Source organism: Lactuca saligna, chromosome 9 (assembly GCF_052625555.1).
Source record: "Lactuca saligna cultivar CGN05327 chromosome 9, ASM5262555v1, whole genome shotgun sequence".
In the NCBI taxonomy this organism is placed as follows: Eukaryota; Viridiplantae; Streptophyta; class Magnoliopsida; order Asterales; family Asteraceae; genus Lactuca; species Lactuca saligna.
Genome location: NC_136425.1, coordinates 133,894,097 through 133,915,034, shown reverse-complemented (window position 1 = coordinate 133,915,034; position 20,938 = coordinate 133,894,097). Strand labels below are relative to the sequence as shown.

Here is a 20,938-nt window from a genome sequence, read left to right as displayed (position 1 = left end):
ACTTTTGCTTATAATAGTATAATATATCAAAACCGGTAGAACTCACCAACCACTTTTGTTGATGTATCTTAATGAATGTATTCTCAAGTTTATTAATAGGTCGAAAGAGTTTTCATAGAAGATTCTTTGTTATTGCAGCATACCTTGGTAAACTCCAAAATGTTAAGCGTGTGTAGCGATTTAGCAATAGTCATTGTCAATGTAATTTCTATTTCGGTAATAAGACAATATTATATTAATATTGTTCAATGTAAATTCAATAATTGTGACAACTGATTTATGTCGTGCACCTTGATGTTTCTGCCAACGGTCGGGGGTGTAACAAATTGGTATCGAAGTTATTGGCAATAACGAAATAGTACTTTCTTTGGAAAGCACGACTATAGCCTAGGGCTTACTCTATTAGGTTGGGTATATTCCTTAACCTACATATATAGGGTTGTACATATATACATATATAAAATCCAACGCCCGAATAGTAATACAACACAATGTTCTAGGTTGTCACACCTTCCCCAGTCACTAGCGGAAGTGTTGAGTGGTGGCGGTACATAGATTTCCCAAATTATAGAGCGCCAACCATAACTACCTATTTAAATGTAGACCTACATATCTTCGAGCTGATAAACTTTTTTTGAATTGATATCTACTCCTTCCTAGGAACACATGAGATTTTTGAAAACATCAACTTGATGTTAGTGAGTTCACTAGTTTGAGTTAAATGTACAATAAGATATTCTGAAAACATTCTATTAATTTTATGATTTTTAAGTACCTGGTTTTGTATGTTTTATTTTATTACCTCTAGAATTATTATCTTTTTAGGACATTCTATTAATCCTAATTTACTATCTTTGTGGGATATCTTACGTTCCTATCTTATTATCTTTTAGTATATTTTATTAATCCCAATTTACTATATTTTAAGGAATTATAACAATCCTATGTTATTATCTTTTAGGATATTTTATTAATCATAAATTATTATCATTGTATGATATCTAATGATCATATCTTGTTATCTTTTATGATATTTTATTAATCCTAATTTACTGTCTTTGTAGCATATCTAACAACCCTATCTTACTACCTTTTAGGATGTTTTATAATCCTAATTCACTATCTTTGTAGGATACTTAACTAATATTAATGTATTATGTGAAGAGATCGAATTCCTCCGGGGAACACATGAAACAAAGATATGAACTGGGTAAATAGAAATGGAAAAGAGATGTTTCCAATTCATCAAAATGAGAAGCTTTTTCTACATCCATATGATCTACTAAAGTAGATCGGTATTGCCCATATAATAAAAGCAGATCTTGGTCCATGGAATCCCAAGAAGGTAAGAACTCCAACCTGTCCGATGCTTCTTCGGCCAAATACGATATACAAGTGGGACCTGCACTATGCGCAAGCTGTGTGAAAACCCGCTTCTTTTTTCCGGTTCTGAAACAACTTGGGCGAAATAGGGTTCTACCGGGAAACTCTTTCATTCTAAGGCGTACATAATGATACTCAGATCTCTAAGGCGGTTGTAATGTATTACCATGAGCCCCCATAATCGACGTTGTTTGACTAGTGATTTCCCCACCACAACTCTTCTTCTAACGTAGAATAGTGATTAATAAGAAAGTTATCATGTCGGGATTGTAGCTAGCAATCATAGTTGGGGGTATTAATCCCTGTATAGATCTATAAATATCTTACTAGCTCTCACATTATTAACGATTATATGTATATGTTTTATTTTGCGATACATATACATACCCTACTTATGGTTAATTTGATAACAGGATATTTGGGCAGAGTAATGATCAGGCATAGTGTAAATCCCTATATTTGACTAGTATCAGTTCTACCTACTAAGTTATCATAGGCATTTAGCTATTATAAAATCTAGGTATTACATCGTCATAGACTATTGGGCAACATAACTCTTAGGTATTATATTATAGCTTACAACTAGGCATGACCTCACTCTACTCGCGTATTCTGAAGCATCCAAGTTATTGCATCCGAGGCTTCATGACATTGGGAGTATTTATAAAAAAATGACAAAAAGATAAAGAGAGATTTTTGGGTGTGAGAAAACAAAAAACTGAGCACCTCTATTTATAGTGGTCATGCATGTGGCGCACTTCATACGTGACACACACTTGATTTGTTGCTCCAGCCAGTGTTTGGCATATGTTAACTTTTGATGGTCCACGTCTCCTAATCTCGATGTATTTGGGTGTTAGACGTATACGCCGAGCATGGCGCACACTTGGCATCCACCAATAAAACTTTTATTAAATATCATATATTCCTTATATGAATCTTGTTTCTTACCCTCTTTATATACTTGTGTAACTCTCTACTAGTATTAGAACTTTCCTTAAGGTTGCGTTGCTAAATTTTAAATATTATTTTTAATCCACAGTTTATATTTTTTTGTAAATCTTATCTCTTTCATACAAACTCTATTTTTGACCATTTTCCTTTCATAGTCCTTATCTCTCGGAGCACTACCATTTTCCTTTTTGTGATGTTAGTTGAAAACAAATTTCTTTATGCCATTTTGACGTTAATGACATTATTTATGCGTTTGATTTTATCTTTTATAAAATCATAACCCATCTGATCGAAGTCAGATTTTTACAACGGTTATGTCCTTGGGATCACGTTGTTGTATGCTCTCCAAATACATTGACCATATTATTAAAAGTGATATAACTATTTGGTCACTCCTTTTTGACCATATTATTATTATTATTATCTAACAAATCATATTTTTCCTTTAATATGAAAATTTATATTATCATCATTGGTTCTTGCTAATCTCTAGTGACAATTGGTGATTAGAAATTCCCAATTGTCATATTTTCCCCTTGTTTAGGAATTTAATCCCGAATTTCGAACCATATGATAATCTCATTAGGGGAGGCAATTTCTTAATTAGAAATCAATTTCTTTTTCTTTTTTATTGGTACAACTAAATTTCCTTTTTATTTTCCTACTTCTAATTCGTCAACTTTATCATTTGAATCTAATCTTTGTCTTTTGAAATCCTATTTGATTTTATCCTTATTTTACACTAACAGGAAACTGAAACCTTTTATCTTTATATTAGTGTGGATTTTTGGAAGGATGTTTATGACTATTGGTCTATCTCTACATGTATTCAAAGTAGATCTTTATATATAATAATGTTGAATATAATGTCAAGGGTTTCCAATTCCCTTGTTCAAATATAATCATTCCTATGAGACATTTTCCTAAACCTCTTTACTTTAACACCCCATATTTCTTTCTATTGGCTTGGTTGATTCTTGCAAACATTGGCAATGTGCCCTGGTCTTCTGTAGTTGTTACACCTAAACTTATGAAATTTTCCATGATGATGAAACCCGCAATTACTACATAATAGGAGTCTTTCTAAGTATCCCCTTGGTGGAGTCAGTGATCTCTCATGAGGCTTCCTTTCGACTATTTCATTCCACAAGGGTCAACTAGAATTTACCTTGATGATTCCTTCCCACCTATTCTTACATTCTTTGTACTTATTCTTACTCCTTCTTGGGTTCTGGGGCATAGGGTCCTTGATATCGAAGGCTAAATATTTAGTTCTCCTAAGCATTCGACTTATGTGATTGAACTTCGACAGTGATATGGGGAGCTAACCCTTGGAGATATGCATTGATTTTTTGGATCCTCGAGTTGACCAAATCATGTCATATGGTGACTAGGCACTTAAATTTTAACGTATAGAAAGTCAATGATGATTCGTTGGTGCTCAGATGATTGAATTAATACGCTGCTTATGCCACGTCTCTTCCAGAACAAAATTCCTTTATCATATTCTTCTTTAACTATTCCTGGGGAGCTACATAGGCTTTGTCTATGCCCTAAGCCTTGACCTAAATACTCAACTAGAGGATAGCTCTTCCATGAATGTACATGTTGCAAACTTAACTCTATGTTCACTAGCACACTTTTTCTCTATCACTTTTGTCCAGTAGATCAAAGTATCTACTCCCCTGTCTCCCTAAAAAGATTTTCATCTACTATAAAGAAAATATTGATAGGTTCTTTCATTTGACTACCTTCCTTATTGCTTCCCTCGTCCTTATTAGATTTGATATTCCTTAATTCATAAGATACATGATGCTAAATCATGTTCTGAATTGTGGTCGGGTCAATCATGGTTAACGTTGCAGGGTTGTTGTCTTGAAACAACAATAAGAAGGTTACTTGTTGTGCCTAATGGGGTTAACAATCTTTTTATTGTATGCAGGGTACTATAGTTTCTTTCTTAGAAACATGTCTCCTTAGTACTTGGTTAAATAGATACTTTGTCGTTTTCCTTGTTGTGACATTCTATTGTTGCTTCCTAGCAACATTTATTATGAGAATCTCTTATTGTTTCATGAAAGTATCTCTTCCTTGCTCTTAATCTTTTAATTAGATTAAACTCCTAAATATTTTTAATATCTAGGGTATCTAAAGGTTTTGGGTATGAAAATTATCAATTTTAAACATCTTGAATGTGTGCGTCGGGAGCACAATGTGCACACCGCACACTTGCACCAGATCAGCATTAAAGTTGATTTTTGGCTTCATATTAAACTTTTACAACATTCCCTTAGTCCCCCTGATTTTTCTTGACTGGGTCTCACTCATATGACACACGCTTCGCGCGCCCGCTTCCAATCTTAAATTCCTTCATCTTCTTCGACTCCTTTACTTCAAGGTAACTTCTATGCTTAATCCTACATCCTAATTTAGGCTAAATTTCGATTTTAATGCTTTTTGAGCTTTTTATCTATTGATGAAATTTTGTTTAGCTTTTGTTCAATAGATTAGTAATTTAGCATCTTATACTACCAATTTTACTTCCTTGACACTCAATTTCAGGTTTATTTCATCCATTGGCCCTCATTTTAAAATTTTGAAATTCAAAAATATTTCTAACTTTTTAGCTATTTCCGTAAAATGGTGATGTTTTTGATGACATGGGTTACTTATTTGTGTTTTGGAAGCATATTCGAACATGCCTATATGGTTTTTGTGTTGAAAATTGGAAGAAACAGTAGGTTACCATGCTTGTTGTTCTTCGTGTTCTTGGAGCATGCCATGAAGATGAGTGTGCGCCACATGCACTCGCACACAATGTGCACCTTACATGTCTAGTCCATATCAACACTTTATACTGGATGTAACTAATCTAGCTTATTCCTAACTATATTTTGTCAACTTCTCTATAGATATGGAAAGACGAGGTCGACAAGCTGCATGTCAGTTACCTCCTAACTGACCTTCGCATCCTTTCGTAGAGTTCCCTGATGATCTTCCTGATGAAAGTTCTCTTTGTTTTTCCCTGACTGATCTTCTCTCTAACAAGATTAGTATTCCCTATGCTTTTTCAAGTCCTTAGCTCATCAAAGAATGGAACCATGTTAGTTACTAAGGCATAGGAAGGAAATTGGGTCATTTATACATGCTTTGGGGTGTTTACGGTTTTGGGAGCTCCCTAAACCATAAACACATATAAATGGGAGATTTGTGTGCCTTTTTATCTGATAAACACATCAAGGAAGGATCTAGACATGTCCCCAAGGCATTGTGAAGGACTAAGGCACCCTTTGGCACCTTTACTTGGTGTTTACGGTTTTGGGGGCTTCAAAAACCGTAAACACCTTGTTCTTGGTGTTCTTGGGACATTTCCTTGATGTAAAGATGTATATCCAACTTTATAAGACTCTAGGATAGAGGTACTTACTATATGGAAGCTTGAAATGAGCTAAAAGTCGAAGAACACTAGTGTGTGTTCTTGGTGTTTTGGAAATCTAATCAAAACATGAAATTTGATGGATTAAAAGATGTATAATCACTAGTTGTTATGATATAACAACAAATCAAGCCAAGAAGTACTTACGGTTTCGAAAAATCAAGTGAAAGACAGGATGGTAGTTGACAGTGTTTGGAGTTTGCTCTTGAGGTTGCAAGTAAGAAGTGTGGTAATTTGGGGAGTAAACTCATGCTTAAGGCATGAGTTTACGGTTTTTGGAATAATTTTCGGCCCAAACATAAAAGTTTGGCCGTCAATTCTTTAACTACATGGTACTTGCGGTTTTGCAATTTCAAGACTCGAGACGACACTTCCTTTCACCCGTTCGTTTAAAGATTACTTATTAAAATAATCAAACGAACTTTAAATTTGCTAAAAAAAATAAAAATGATCTTGACTTATAATTTGGAATGATTGACCTTAGGGTTTGACCAAATGAAAATTTCGGGTTGTCACAGATTGAATATTTGATTGCTTTAAATTATTGTTCTATTTTGTTATTGAATATGAAGCTGCATGAATTTGAATACCTAATAATTCAATGAACACTAGTTTATTAGAGATAAGATCAAACCAATCTTAGATAAGTAATTAAACTATTTAATTAAGCTGTGCTAGAGAACTTATATTATAACTATAAGTGTGTTTTCCCAATCAATCTTACATGGCTCCAATTCCACTTAATAATTGATTTTGTGCTAACTATTGTGTGACCATACATAGACTTACATGAATTAATTAATGCTAGTAAATTTAGAACTAAATTGTTAATAGTATCTTAATTGGTAACCAACAGTAATTATCGTAACTAATTTATAAACCATTGAGGGAAAGTAGATTCGAACTAACAAAAGTGTTTTGTTTATTGATTAAATTTGTGTTAAAGAATTAAGTTTTTGAAAACTTGAAAAATTAGATAAAAAAAACTCTTTCTTTATTAGAAATTAGGTTAGTTTAATAGTAGGTAGATTAATTAGTTAAAACTGTTCCCTGTGATTGACACCCGACTTACTCAAACTATTCTATAATTTGACTAGGCACACTACCTAGGTGCATTTTAGTAAGTTAAGTAGTTAGGTTATAAATTTAAAATTAGGTGTAAATAATTGCATGCACCTAGTTTTTGGCGTTGTTGTCGGGGAATGGCTTATTTAATTGTTGGTTTATTCGCTTTAGATTAATCGATCCTTTTGTGGGGTAAAACTTGCAAAAAGTTATTTTACAGTTTAGTTTATTTTCTTTCTGTACTGAATTCACGACGTGAGCATTATTGGCTCACGACATGAATCCAGTAATTTCCAGGTTTTTTTCTATTTTTGTTCAGTTTTACCTTGTATTTTTGTTTATTTTGCAGGAGTTCATGACAAGAGGCTCTAGTACACCTTTGGTGCCACCAATTGAAGATCCAGATTCATCCATTCATAAGAAGACAGATAAGAACGCAGGAGTGATCGAAACACCAAAAAATTCATCTTTCAAAGAACTCAAATCAGTCTTTGGAAAGAAGTTAGGATAGAAAGTAGGAGAGTCGAGTACATCATCAAAGGACAAAAGCAAGATAGAAAGCTTTGAGCAAGATCCAAACCCAAAGGATGCCAAATGTGATACTGAGCCCGCATTTACATCACATAGAAGTGAATCCGACAACAAGTTGGATAACGAGATGGTAGATATTACGGATATGTCCATGTGAGCTTACAAAAGTCAAATTAGAGATGATGCTGGCCGTGGCGTAATACAACCTGTAATTCCTACAACTGCTCCATTCGAATTGAAAGGAGACATCCTTGCCGCACTAAGGGATGTACCATTTTTTGATGCTTACAAGCACTTGGATGAAGTAAATGACATAGCATATTATTTCAATATCCCAAATGTTCTAAGAGATATAGTCTTGCTAAGGATGTTGCCAGTCACTTTTAAGGGGGGCTGCTAAAGACTGGCTAAAGGGATTACCACCCGGTGTAATCACTACTTGGGACCAAATGCGCAAATAGTTTTTAAATCATCTTCGCCCACCTTCCAAGATAGCTAAACTCAAAAAGGCGATAGCAAATTTTGAGCAAAAGCTGGGTGAGTCACTTTATGAGGCATGGGAGCGCTATAAGGGATTGTTGAGAAGTGTCAATCTTTTCTGATGGTGTTAATGTCATGACATGGTAACTCCTTCATTCATAAGGACCACTTACTAAGAAAAATATGGGGGAAGTTAAGGAGTTAGTTGAAGAATTTGCAAAGAATTATCGTGAGTACCACAATCCAAGAAGCGACAGAGTTAAAGGAAGTGGGGGTGAAATTTTGTACGCATGGCTGTTGTAATGGCCATGCTTCATACAATGGATAGGAAAATGACAAAAATAGACTAAACAATACATGCTATAAGATTTGGATGTGAAAGGTATAATGGTCCACACTTAAGTAAGGATTGAAACTTAGAAGATGTTGGATATAAAAAGGCTTAAGTTTTCTATTCGAGTGGGGATAAATATGATGAAGATTGGAGGAAACCAAAGAAGGAGTGGTTGGCATATAATGAATACAAGAAGCAAAAAAGAAGAAAAATATAAGCAGACAGGCCGAGGCTTCTACGATAAAGAGCAACAACCAGCCGAGAAGAAAGTTGATTTCGAAAATATGTTGACCCGATTTATGGACGCTTCCAAGAAAAGACAAAATGATACTGATGCAGTGCTGAAGGAACACACAAAAATGATGAAAGAATAGCAGACAATGATGATTGACCATTAAGCTTCATTATGAATTCATCAAGCATCAATCCATAATCTCGAAGTCCAAATTGCTCAAATAATTACTTTGGTAAACAACAGATTATCCTCACAATTTCCCGAAAAGAATGATCAATCACATGTTATGATGATCAAGAATGAAGAAGAGGCCATCTCTGAGTTCCTAGAAGCATTATAAGTGGACCTAAGGCAACCCGAACCAGAACCGAAGAAGTTAAAGATCGAAAATCAAAATCCTACTGAAATACAAAACTCATGATGTGAGCCCGCTATGCTCACGATGTGGGATTGGTCTGAATAGAAAACCTCAGAAAATGTTCCAGCTTATCGTTAGCATTTGGAGTTCATAAAGCACTTAAAGGGTATTCCTATAAATACTCCTTTTTTGAGACGTTATAAAAAATTCCTGAGTATGCGAAGTTCTTACAAGATTTGATATAAGAATTCCAAGGTAACTTCTTGGGTAAGTAAGGAAAGCGATGAATTATCGAGTGATGATGATGAAGAAGACATAACTTCTAAGGAGCTGAGTCTAGCGGTGGAAGAAGAGAAGATTACATTATACCTTAAAAAGAATAAAGAGAATTCGGACAATAAAAGGACCAAAAGAAAGCTCGATGAAAGCTAAAACAGAAAACTCGAAAAAAATTGTATAACTGACGAGTACAAGCGTATAAAAGGCGATGGAAGGAGCATAACGATCAGTTGGTGATGGCCTATTCAGAACATTCGACGTAAGGCAACACGGAGTCCGACTCACGACTCCATAAAAAAGAAGCGCTCTCGGGAGGGAACCCGAGCCCGATTTGATTTTTTTCTTGTTTTTTTCTATTTTTAGGAAAATTATTCATCTCATTGTTCAAGTAATCTTATGAATGCTAAAACATTAAGTGTAGGGTCCCAGAATTAACTAGGTAATTAATAAAAATTTATAGTTAATAAAAAAATTTGGATGTATTAAATGACAATCTGATAAGACCAAACTCACGATGTGTGCACGAGTGCCTCACGATGTGAATCCATAATAAAGGTACAGACCACTTTTCTATTTGACCATTAAGTATACAAGTCCACTTGCTGTTAAATTGGATGGTCCAACCGCACAACCCAAGACGCCTCACGACGTGAGTCACCTAGAACTCACCACGTGATTGTTGCAAAACATGGGACCACATATAAAGGACAAAAACCATTTGACCTAAACCCATTTCTCCACTCCCATGAAGTGAAGTGGTTCCTGGTCCCCCCTTTGTTCCGATTTCGGCCATATACAACTCCAAAATCCACTTAATCTTACGTAATATGCCCTTTAAGGTAATTATTTATTATGACGAAATTATGCCCTTAATTTCATGGTATAGCCATTTCATGTGACTCAAATATACTTAGAATTATTCTAGGGGTAAACCCCAACAAAGTATATGGCTCGATTCTTTCTTCTGTCATGGCCGATTAAATGAGACTGACGAACTCACGACGTGAATTCCTTGTAATTCAAGACGTGAATTTTGGGCGTGATAAAACCTTATGCTGTTTAACCTCTAATTTGCTGCATATTTTGTGTTTTGTTTTTGTTGTTACTTGTTTTACAAAAATGGCTCCTAAGTGTGAGATTCCAGCAGGGGTGGCCAACTTCCACCCATTTTATGTTTCCTAGTGACTGTGTCACGAGATGTTCTTACGCGTTAGAATATCCATTTGGGGTGGCTACATAACCGTGAGTTCGCTGTTGCACCGACTATTAATTGGCAAAGATTGAGGGAGGTTGGATTGGTTGATCGGTTAAACCCACTTCTTACAAAGTTATTTTTAGGGGATTGGCTACTCTTTTACATGCAAAGGGTGGAACAACCTGTTTTCTATTCAAGAACGGATCTATAAGGAGTTATGTGTGGATTTTTTCTCGACTGTAACATTTCATGAGAATGTTCAAGATCCCAATTATCAGCATGCCTTGTTTTTTTTTTTTTTGCTTAAGAGGAGAATACCGGGAGTGTAGCTTGGTTGAATTTTCATGGAGGATGGGATTGTATGAGACCCATGAGGCTATGTCATCGGAGTTTGCTTTTTTCTAACAAGAGGTTGTCCGTGGATATGAGGAAGGAGTTTTCGGGTCCAAGTTCTGGAGCAACATCGCACCAAGGGTTTTCAATTGTGCATTTCGATGATGAAGAGGATGATGACCAAACAAATCAGCAACGTTACCAACCCTCACCTTAACCAAGACCAAGAGGAATGAGGAATGTTAGAGGAAGAGGCGACAGAGGACAACCAGTACAACAAAGTTCACTATTTTGGAAGAGACATGGCAGGTTATTTTGATTACTTGTCATTGAGTGTTAATTGGGTTGGTGGAACAACGGAGAACATGGTGTGACATTTCAATATTAAGTAGCTGCCACACTTGGGTTACCATTACCCAATTTTCCCAAGGTGGACTGAGTACTAGAATCATGGAGCCGATGGGGCTGGAACAAGTGGCGCACAAGATGATGAGGAGGATGATTGATATTTAGTTTATTTGATTGTTAGTTTATTTTATTTTAATTTTATTTGGTTTGGATTTTTTTTTGTTTTGTTTTGAAGTTTACTTTTTTTTTGGATTGTAAAACTATCAAAGTTATTATGGTACTTTGTCTCTTCCTTGTTTCTTATTCCAGATTTGCTAGGAGGCATGAGAGAGAAACTTCAAGATGCAAAAGAGTTTATGTTCAGCCGAGAGTGCGTTAGAATTGAAAGTTGAGACCCACGATTAAAAATAAGTGTGGGTGAGTCAATAAGGAGGATAGAGTTACAGATGAGTCATAACATTATGCATTAGGAAGGTCTTCATCCATTAAGACATTTATTTAAAGTTAGTAGGCGAAGGGAGAATTGTTTTCTGTTTGCCCAGCACTCACGTCGTGAATCCCCAAAGTTCACGTCATGAGTCGGGTTTTCGATGATTTCTAGATTTCACGTTTTAGTGAATTCACATCGTGGCTCTTCGTATTCACGTCTTGAATCTTATTTTTCCACAAAAATGAAGACCATTGGTGATGAAGTGATAACCGAGTAAAGAGAATCAAATCAGAGTAATATCAATATGAAATGAACATGATAAGTAAATAGAATCTGATTTTGGCTCAATTATACTTCCAATAGTTTTACAGAGAGTAACGAAGACAAGTTCTATTAAGACTGTTATCTAACTCTAAGTAAAGTCCCTATTTATAGGAGACATGAAAGTATACAAAAAATACTAAGGCATAGACATTAAGCTTCAAACATAAGACACCTTAGTAAATACATTACAAAATATACGAAGGGTACAGACTTCGACTCATTACAACAAAATTTCAACCCTTACAATCTCCCGCTTTGTAATGATGTCGACTTCTCTCAGTTCGTGAGAATCTATATGGCATACATAATCACCCCTCGGATTTCCGTGTACTAGGAAATAATATTCTTAAGCTCCTTCTTGTCCACTTCATTATTTTTCTTGCAATTATTCATACGAACAATGAAATTCGTATACTGGGATGTCGTATACATTTGGACTTCACATGCTTGGAACAAAAATCTTTTTCCTTTTCCACCTTTATCCTTTCTAGCAAAAACCATTCCAAAAGGTTTTAAACAGATTTCCCCATCTGCATACTTCTGCAGTTCAGATTGAGACTTTGTAGGTCCCATTGGAGCTTGAACTTCTAACCCTTTCACAGTTGCAAGTTCCACATCCGTTATAGCTAAACACTCATAGTAATTTTCCAAAAAGATGATGTGAGAAACTCCAAGTTGGAAAACATTAGGATCAGTTTCTCGAAGGTATGAAGAATTTTTTTTTTTCTTTGAAGAGTAATGCAACTTGTATAAGATCATACAAGTTCATCAGTGGAAAATCAGCTACTGTAAAATCACATGTTTAACCATTTGCTCCTGCTACAAAGAATCTCAGATTCTGCATCATATATTCGAATAAAACATCCATCTTGATGTTGATCACTTTCTTTATTTTGATTAACGACCAAATTTCCTCTAGAGCTTTTGCAAGAACAACATGAAAATGTAGCTTATTGTAGTTGTAGTGATCTTCGCTCTTGAAAACACATAACTCTGTTTTGGTTTCTTCTCAAATACATACATGTGGTTATATGCACCTTCACTTCTATGGTCTCATAATTGTAATGTTTTAAAGGATCTCCCTTGTTCAATCCAGGAGGACCACTTGCTCTTTGCCTCATGATGCTTTGAACAACTCTTAATTTTTCAATCTCAGCTTCGGCCTAAGCTTTCTTCTCCTCCTTTGATTTTTCAACAACAATTAGCTTCCCTTTGTATGTTAAACTTTCTGTAACATCTTTTATTTTCGAAGCATCACCATGACCAGTGGATGAACCAATTATAATCCCCTTAAAATCAGCTTTATGGTTGGCATTGTCGTCACAACTATTGAAGTAACTGGCCTAGCACTCAAAATTATTGGCTTAGTTGATGGAAGTTTCGAAGGGAAAATTTTTCCAACAACTTTAATCTCTCCATGCGAAGCTTCACCCCAACCTTCTCATGGGAAGCTTCTCCACCTTTATTCTCTCCGCCTTGCATCCCTGTACGGACTGGTGGGTCACCTGTTGGTAGAAGATTCGATATTTGAGAAAAGGGATCCAATTGCTTATGCAGGATATCTTCGAATTATGAAAAATTTTGAGACAAGAACTCTGGGGTAATAATGGAAGATGAAGCAGGCTTGAGCACTAAATCTTTTAATTCTTTTAACAATGAAAGAACCTCCACAAACTGTTGACTATCACTTGTAGAAATTTGAGTAAGTTGAGGACTCAAACTATCATACAACTTGACAAACTTTATTACGGCTTCACAAATAATGTCAAACTTATTATGTAGAGTTGCATAGTCTTGTTAAACACTAGCAACTTCTTTAATCATATCTTCACGAAGCTCTTGAAGCTTGAAGTTGACATCTTCTCTAACCTTCTTTACAACCAAAACAAATAAAGTATGTTGTTCTTTTTGAACATTCGTTAATTCCTTTACAGCCCCCACAAACTTTGAATTTAGAGAATTCACCAGTAACTTAGTTGTGTTATCAGCATGATCCACCTTCACTAATATTCTCGACTTTGTGTCTTTAAGCATGCCCGAGGCTTTGCTTACCATTCGGGCTTCAAATGCCTTCATCAAACCACCAAATTCAAAACTACTAACTGAACTACCTCCCTCATGTCTGCTTGAGTCTGAATAATAGAATTCATCTTCTTATTCAAAATTTTAAACTGCTTCATGGACATCAGCATATGATTAGGAAAGTCTTCATCTTCATCGTCAAATTCCAAGGCTTCGAATGTTCCTCTAAAACCTCCTTCTTCATTCTCAGACTCATCCATAAGTTTTGGTGGATTAGTGGATTGTGATGAGAAAATAGATTTGAATGGTTGATTGATAATGTTTTCAAAAGTGGGTGACTCACTGGTGGAAGTGGTAGGAATGATATATGGAGGTAAAGAAACAAAAGTAGTCGAAACAGGTTCGATAGGAAGAACAACTGGAGTACCTTGGGAAGATTTTGGAGCTTCTTTATGTAAATCCCCTTCACCCATGTTGACATTTACATCCATATTAGATACGTTTGTAGTGATTTCTGAAGTTCATACCTCCTCATGTAATGATTTTGCAGACGAAAATTCGGGTGGTATGACCGTAGTCTTCTTAGGAGATGAAGGTTCGATTATAGGAATAGCTTTTGGAGTTTTAAGCACATCTTCGTCTTCAGAAGATGTCGTTGGAATAACCATTTGTATTTTCTTTATCTTCTTTGTCTTCTTTGAAATCTTCTTGGCCATGTCTTCAGCTTTTCATTTCTTACTAAAAGGAGAAACAGGAGCTGGAACTTCTCGTATAAGTACTACTTGATGAGTAAGATGAGGTTTTTGAATAACACTTGACGATGGAGATCGTTGTGAACACTATAATTTTTCTTCAGTCTTTGAAAAACTCCAGACTTTGATGGAATAATAACTGAAGCTGGTTCTTCGACAACATATTCAACCGGCTTGACCAGAACAGTCGAAATTGAATCATCTTGCTTCGTTGATTTTTTAGGAGAATCCGTTTTCTTTGGTTCTTGAACCATTTGCTATGGAGTAATTATAACAGCCTTCATTGATTTTCTAGATTTCTTTAAAGGACCTGCATCTTCTTTGCTCAACAACTTCCCGGTTTCAATTCTGGGATCAATAGTCGTCATATATTCTATTAGCACAGAATTTGTCGGATCAACACGTTTCAACATTGCATTAGGAATTCGTCCAGTGTGTGTGAATATCGTAGCATCATCAAAAACCTCCTTCGAAAAGTGATACTTCCTGAATTTATCAGTTTCCTCATCAACCGATACCTGAATTCCTTCTATACCATAGAAATATCGAAGAATGAGACTCAAATATCTTGCACAGGAAATACCTTGCACAACATTTGTATTTTATATACTCTTCTGAAATTCCTTCCATAGTTTTGAAGAGTAATCCACTGGGATATCATAGTACACACCTGCAACCATGGTGTAGACTTCCATCCTCCCTTTATCAAGACCAACATTGCGACCAGTCAAGCAGCGTAAAAAGATGCCAAACAGAAAATTCCATACAATCGATAGACCGGACTTCTTAAAGTCACTTATCTTGGTTAGTATGGGTTGATGGCCCATCTCATTGAACATGTGATTGACTTGGGCAAAAGGAAGAGAAGTAAATGGTGGTGTGTTTGGAATTTCCAGAATCTGACAAAATAACTTCTTCATCAATCTAACCTTCTTGTCATTTACTAGATTGAAGGTAATGACATCTTGGGCTTTACTGTAGGTTGTAGTGGATCCTGCTACTGAAAGCCATGATAAAGGAACAACAAAAGAGTTAAACATTGCAGTGGAAAGAACACAACTCTTAAGAGCAACCACCAACATCTTCAAATCACCAGGATAAAGAGATACGTCTTCTTCGACTTGATAGTTGGCTCCTTGGATCTTCATGATCGGTTGATAAGTAATGTCTTCTACAGTTTGGGATGGTGCATCAACATTAGCCTGAGTAGCCATGAGTAGGGTTTTGAAATTTTCTGAAGAAAAAATCGATTTTGTAGAGAAAATTTGGGAATTTTTCTTTTGAAAGCATAAACTGATCAAGAACACTTGAATCCCCTTTTATATGTATCCCTGAACTTTAAATTTGAAGAGGAGTATGCATTTAATGAAATCCAATGTGGCACCTTGAAATTCACACCACTATTATGATAAAGTAGCCACACGTGAAAAAGTAAATGTCACTTCTCCTTGAAACCCGGATAGAATACAAGATGTCACTTCTAATAGCCTGTTTATTTCTCCCAATGGAATTTGAACCATCATCAACCTTCAGATAGAGGTAAGGCTCTTTCACTTTTGGGATTTAAAGCGAAGTCATGTGCCAGACGTTCGAAATCATTAAACTGAGTTGGTATTACTCAGAACCTCAAGGATTTTGTGAGTGAAATGTTCCAAAAAAAAAGATAAGAATAAAAAAAAAATAAAAAAAAAATAAAAAAAAAAACTTTGGATTTGTGATGTCAAAATCATTTTGACATGAAAGCAGTTAAACCCCAGGCAAAAGTTGCTTCGTTAATTATCAACAGAGATAAGCAACTGCTTGTGTGTTTTCCCATGAATTACAATCGAAAACTTATTGAGAAGTTTCGAAGGGCTTCTTTTTCAAGGCTTCGTGGGTGGATACACGATTTCGTTACATATCATCCAAAACATAAGGTCAGTAATTGTAACAGAAATCACTTGTTTGATCAGTGTAATCAGTGACAAGTATGCTTTGGATTTCTTTTGAAAGTGATTTAGAAATCAAATGAAACTCACATTCAAATCATATTCATAAAAAAATTGTGTTGGATCCTGTTGGGTAACAAACATCGCGGGTTTTGATAATTTGATCAAGATCAATCATACAAAATGAATATGATTTGGAGTTTCAAATCTATGTATAGAAAAAGTTTAGTTAAAAACTGGAACATAGTTCCCCATCAATTCCTTAAAAATTTTGAGAATTGGGTTTCACTTTCATCACGGTTTCATGATGTCAGATCATAAACATAGATTTTTGATATGTCTAAGTCTCAATGGGTTTAATCAGAGACCTCTTGGACATATGTCTTCTTTTATGATCGTGTAATAACTTTTGGATGAAAAAATATTGGTTTTAAGAAACACCTTGTACCTGTGTTATTTCGGACAAAATAGTAAACTCTTAACTCATGTGAGAAGAGTTAGGTAGCTCATGTAACTAATGTGAATACAAGCCTGACTTGGGAAGAAATTTTCATATGAAATATTTCATTAAGTCTTTCGTTAAACACGTATAGAGTCAATCAAGGCTTTGGTCAACATGTTGCAGCATGCTTCTTGGGACACCTTAACAAGTACAAAAGTTTCTAAATATTTACCCAGCCCTAGAACTGCAAGCATCAACCATTGATATTAATCTTTCTTCTTTGAAACAAAACACTAAGACAAAACAATACAAAAAAAATATATTTTTGTGATTTTTGATTTTCAAAAATTAAAGAGAAAACAAATAAAAGTCTTTTTATTGTTTTTGTTTTTTTTCGAAAAGAAATAACAAAACAAATAAAAAAACTTTTTGTTTTTTTTTTGTGATTTTCGAAAATAAAATCAATATAACAAAATATTTAGAATATACCATACACACGAAATTTTTGGATTCTTTTTACGAAAACAAAGGGTGTCGAAGCGTTGACTATGAACAATAACCTCTGACTTTGACAGCTGTCTAGTTTCTACTATTCTTTCGAAACAGGACCCCCTTCGACCATTCCAAGTCCTCCTTAAATTCTCACAAATGACTTTTCATCTAATAGTTTTGTGAAAATATCAGTCAATTGATCAGTGGTTTTCACAACATGCACTTCAATATTACCATCCTCTAATGATCTTTTATGAAATATTAACGAAGAGAAATATGCTTAGTCTTCGATTGTTGCACAGGATTATGAAAAATACGAATTTCACTTTGAGAATCACAATATAATGGAATTCTCTTCATGTTTATTACATACTCACGCAATTGACATTGAATCCAAATTATTTGTGATGTGCAAGTTGTAGCAGCGACATATTCTGCTTCAGCAGTCGAAATTGAAACACAGGTTTGCTTCTTCGATTGCCAGCTCACCAATTTCCTATCAAGTAATTGACATCCTCCAATCGTGCTTTTTCGATCAAGATTGCAACCTCCCAAATCAGCATCTGAGAAAGCTCGAATAAAGAAACCTGTTTTCAAAAGATACTACAATCCTATCGAAATCGAGCCTTTGAGATAACGAAAAATATTATTGACTGTAGTGAGATGAGGTTCTCGTCAATTTGACTGGTACCTAGCACAATTACAAACAGAAAACATGATATCAGGTCTAATTGTTGTGAGATAAAGTAACGAACCTAACATGCTTTGGTGAACAGTTAATCAATTATTGGTTTATCAAATGAAGGTGTAAGCCTTGTTTTAGTTGTCATTGGTACTCGTAACTTTGTGCTATTCGTCAATCCAAACTTTTCAAGCAGATTCTTCTTATTTTTTTTATTGATTGACAAAAATTCATTCTCTGCTTTGACAAATATTTAAACCAAGAAAATTATTAATTTTTCCCATCATGCTCATCTCAAATTTGCTTTTCATTAGATTTTCGAATTCATTAGACAAAGCAGGGTCAGTAGAGCCAAAAATAATATCATCCGCATAAATTTGAACAAGCATAAGATGATTCCCAACTTTCTTTCGAAATAATGTGGGGTCAACAGATGCTTGTTTAAATTTCGATTGTTTTAAGAAAGACGTAAGAGTTGCATACCAAGCTCTTGGTGCTTGTTTTAACCCATATACTGCCCTATCTAATATATAACAATGATCAGGATGTTCTTTATTAACAAACCCTGGAGGTTGTTCCACATATAAAGTTTCTTCGAGTTCTCCATTCGAAAATGCACAATTCACATCCATTTGATATACATTGAAATCTTTGTGAGCTGCATAAGCCAGAAATATATGACCAGCCTCAAGTCTTGCGACAGCGGAAAAAAATTTTGATCATAGTCTATTCCTTCTTGTTATGAGTAAAATTTTGCAACAAATCTGGCTTTGTTTCGAATAATGTTTCCTTCTTTATCGGTTTTTATTTTGAAAATCCATTTTAATCCTGCAATCGAAATATTTTCAGGTTTAGGAATTAATCTCCAAACCTTGTTTCGTTCAAACTCAGCCAATTCAGATTGCATTGCAACAACCCAATGAGAGTGTTCCATTGCATCCTTAACTGTCTCTGGTTTGATTTTCAAAATGTAAACATTAAACATGCAAAATTATTGATGAGTATTTAGTACCTCATTCTTGGCACGAAGTTGAGCTCTTGTTAAAACTCCATATTGTGGATTCCCAGTTACTTGTTCTTTTGGATGATCTTTTGTCCATTTTTCGAGTGGTGGATATGGTGGATCAAAATTCAAATGTGCATCTTCGTATAAACCTTCATTTTCTGAACCTGCAACAAGAAGATTATCATTAATTTCGTGAAATTCATCATTTAGATCAAGACTTATCATATCAGTGTTATTTTAATTTTGTTGCTCCCCCTCAACTAGATGCTCCCCCTCAATATCTTCATTCATTCTCCCATTCTCCCCCTTGAAAGAATGCTCCCCCTCAATTTGAGTATTCGAATCCAAGTGCTCCCCCTCCACGGGATTATTTGGCATACTTTTGCCAATTCTTGGAGAATTCAATGTTGAATTATTCTCATCAAGAATTTGGGTAAGATCCGATCCATCATTATGCTTCGAAGATTCAGATTGATGATTATCGTTTGCATGCTCTTCAGCATTCATGGCCCTGTCAGGAACACCAAAAATTAAATCATAATCGAAATCAGAAGAACATACAATTTCAGATTCATCATTTGATTCATTAATAATCAGCTTTTGTTCGGAGAGTTTGTTAACTTGTTTAACATAATAGTCATCAAAAGTAAGATTGAATGTTTCTTCTACTTTTCATGTTCACTTATTTAACACTCTATATGCAACCGAATTGTGTAAATATCCCAAAAATACTCCTTCGTCAGCCTTAGCTTGAAACTTCTAAGGATTATCCTTGAGATTCATGATAAAGCACCTACAACCAAACACATGAAAAAATTTAACATTTCATTTGCGATTATTGATTATTTCATATGGAGTGATATTGAAACGTCGATGAATAAAAGAACGATTTTGAGTAAAACACGTTGTGGACACTACTTCGGCCCAAAATATTGAGGAAGATTTGCATATGTCAACATTGTTCTGGCTGCTTCGCAAAGTGACCTATTTCTTCATTCAACTACACCATTTTGTTGTGGTGTATATGGTGACGAAAAATTATGCGAAATTCCTTTTTCAATTAAGAACGAATCAAAATCTTGTGCTTAAACTCTAACCCATTATCACTCTTGATCTTTCGAACAGTCTTCTTCCAACTTTTCTCAATTTGCTTAATCAATTCGATCATTGTCTGAGCAACTTCAAATTTTAACTTGAGAAATACACCTATGTAAATCCTGAAAAATCATCAATAATAACCAAAATTTACCATTTCTTGTTGAGGGTTTCAATAGTTGTTGGTCCACAAAGGTCAATATGAAGAACTTCCAACGGTTCCACATTTTTCGAATCTATCACAATTGGATGACCTTGTCGATGTTGTTTCCCTTGTTCGCAAGCTACAGATAAAGTATCATTATCAAATTTTAACACTAGTAAGCCTCGAACAAGATCTTCAGTAACCAACTTATTTAAATTTCGAAAATTTAGGTGTGATAAAAAAATGATGCCATAACCAGCTAACATCAGATGTAGCTTTCGAAAGTAAACAAATTGAAGGTTACCCAACAATCGGTTTGGTATCAAGAGTAAACATATCACCATATCTTTTGGATTTCAGCTAGACTTTGTTCGTTTCAATCTTTGAAATAATACTTCCTTCTTCGTTAAACACAACTTGATTGCCAGTTCCCATAACTAGTTGCGAAACACTTATCAAATTATGTTTAAGGCCTTCAACATAAGCAACATGATTTATAGTGAATTGACCATTCGTTACTTTGTCGTATCCTTTGACTTGATACTTGTGATTGTTTCCAAACTTCATAGCTCCAGCATTATCCAAGCTTCGATAATCTCACAAATTCTCCTTTCATCCAGTCATGTGACGTGGGCAACCACTATCGATATACTATTTCTCATCATATTGCTCATCACTAAGTACATGCG

At 35.0% G+C, this 20,938-nt stretch overlaps 1 non-coding gene across 1 annotated transcript; it reads right to left on the bottom strand.

The window, feature by feature from the left end:
• Window positions 1-7,866: 7,866 nt before the first annotated feature.
• Window positions 7,867-7,977, bottom strand: LOC145018859 (small nucleolar RNA R71). The gene has a single exon (XR_013667219.1). It is a non-coding gene; the product is annotated as a small nucleolar RNA R71 (small nucleolar RNA).
• Between the last annotated feature and the right edge of the window lie 12,961 nt (window positions 7,978-20,938).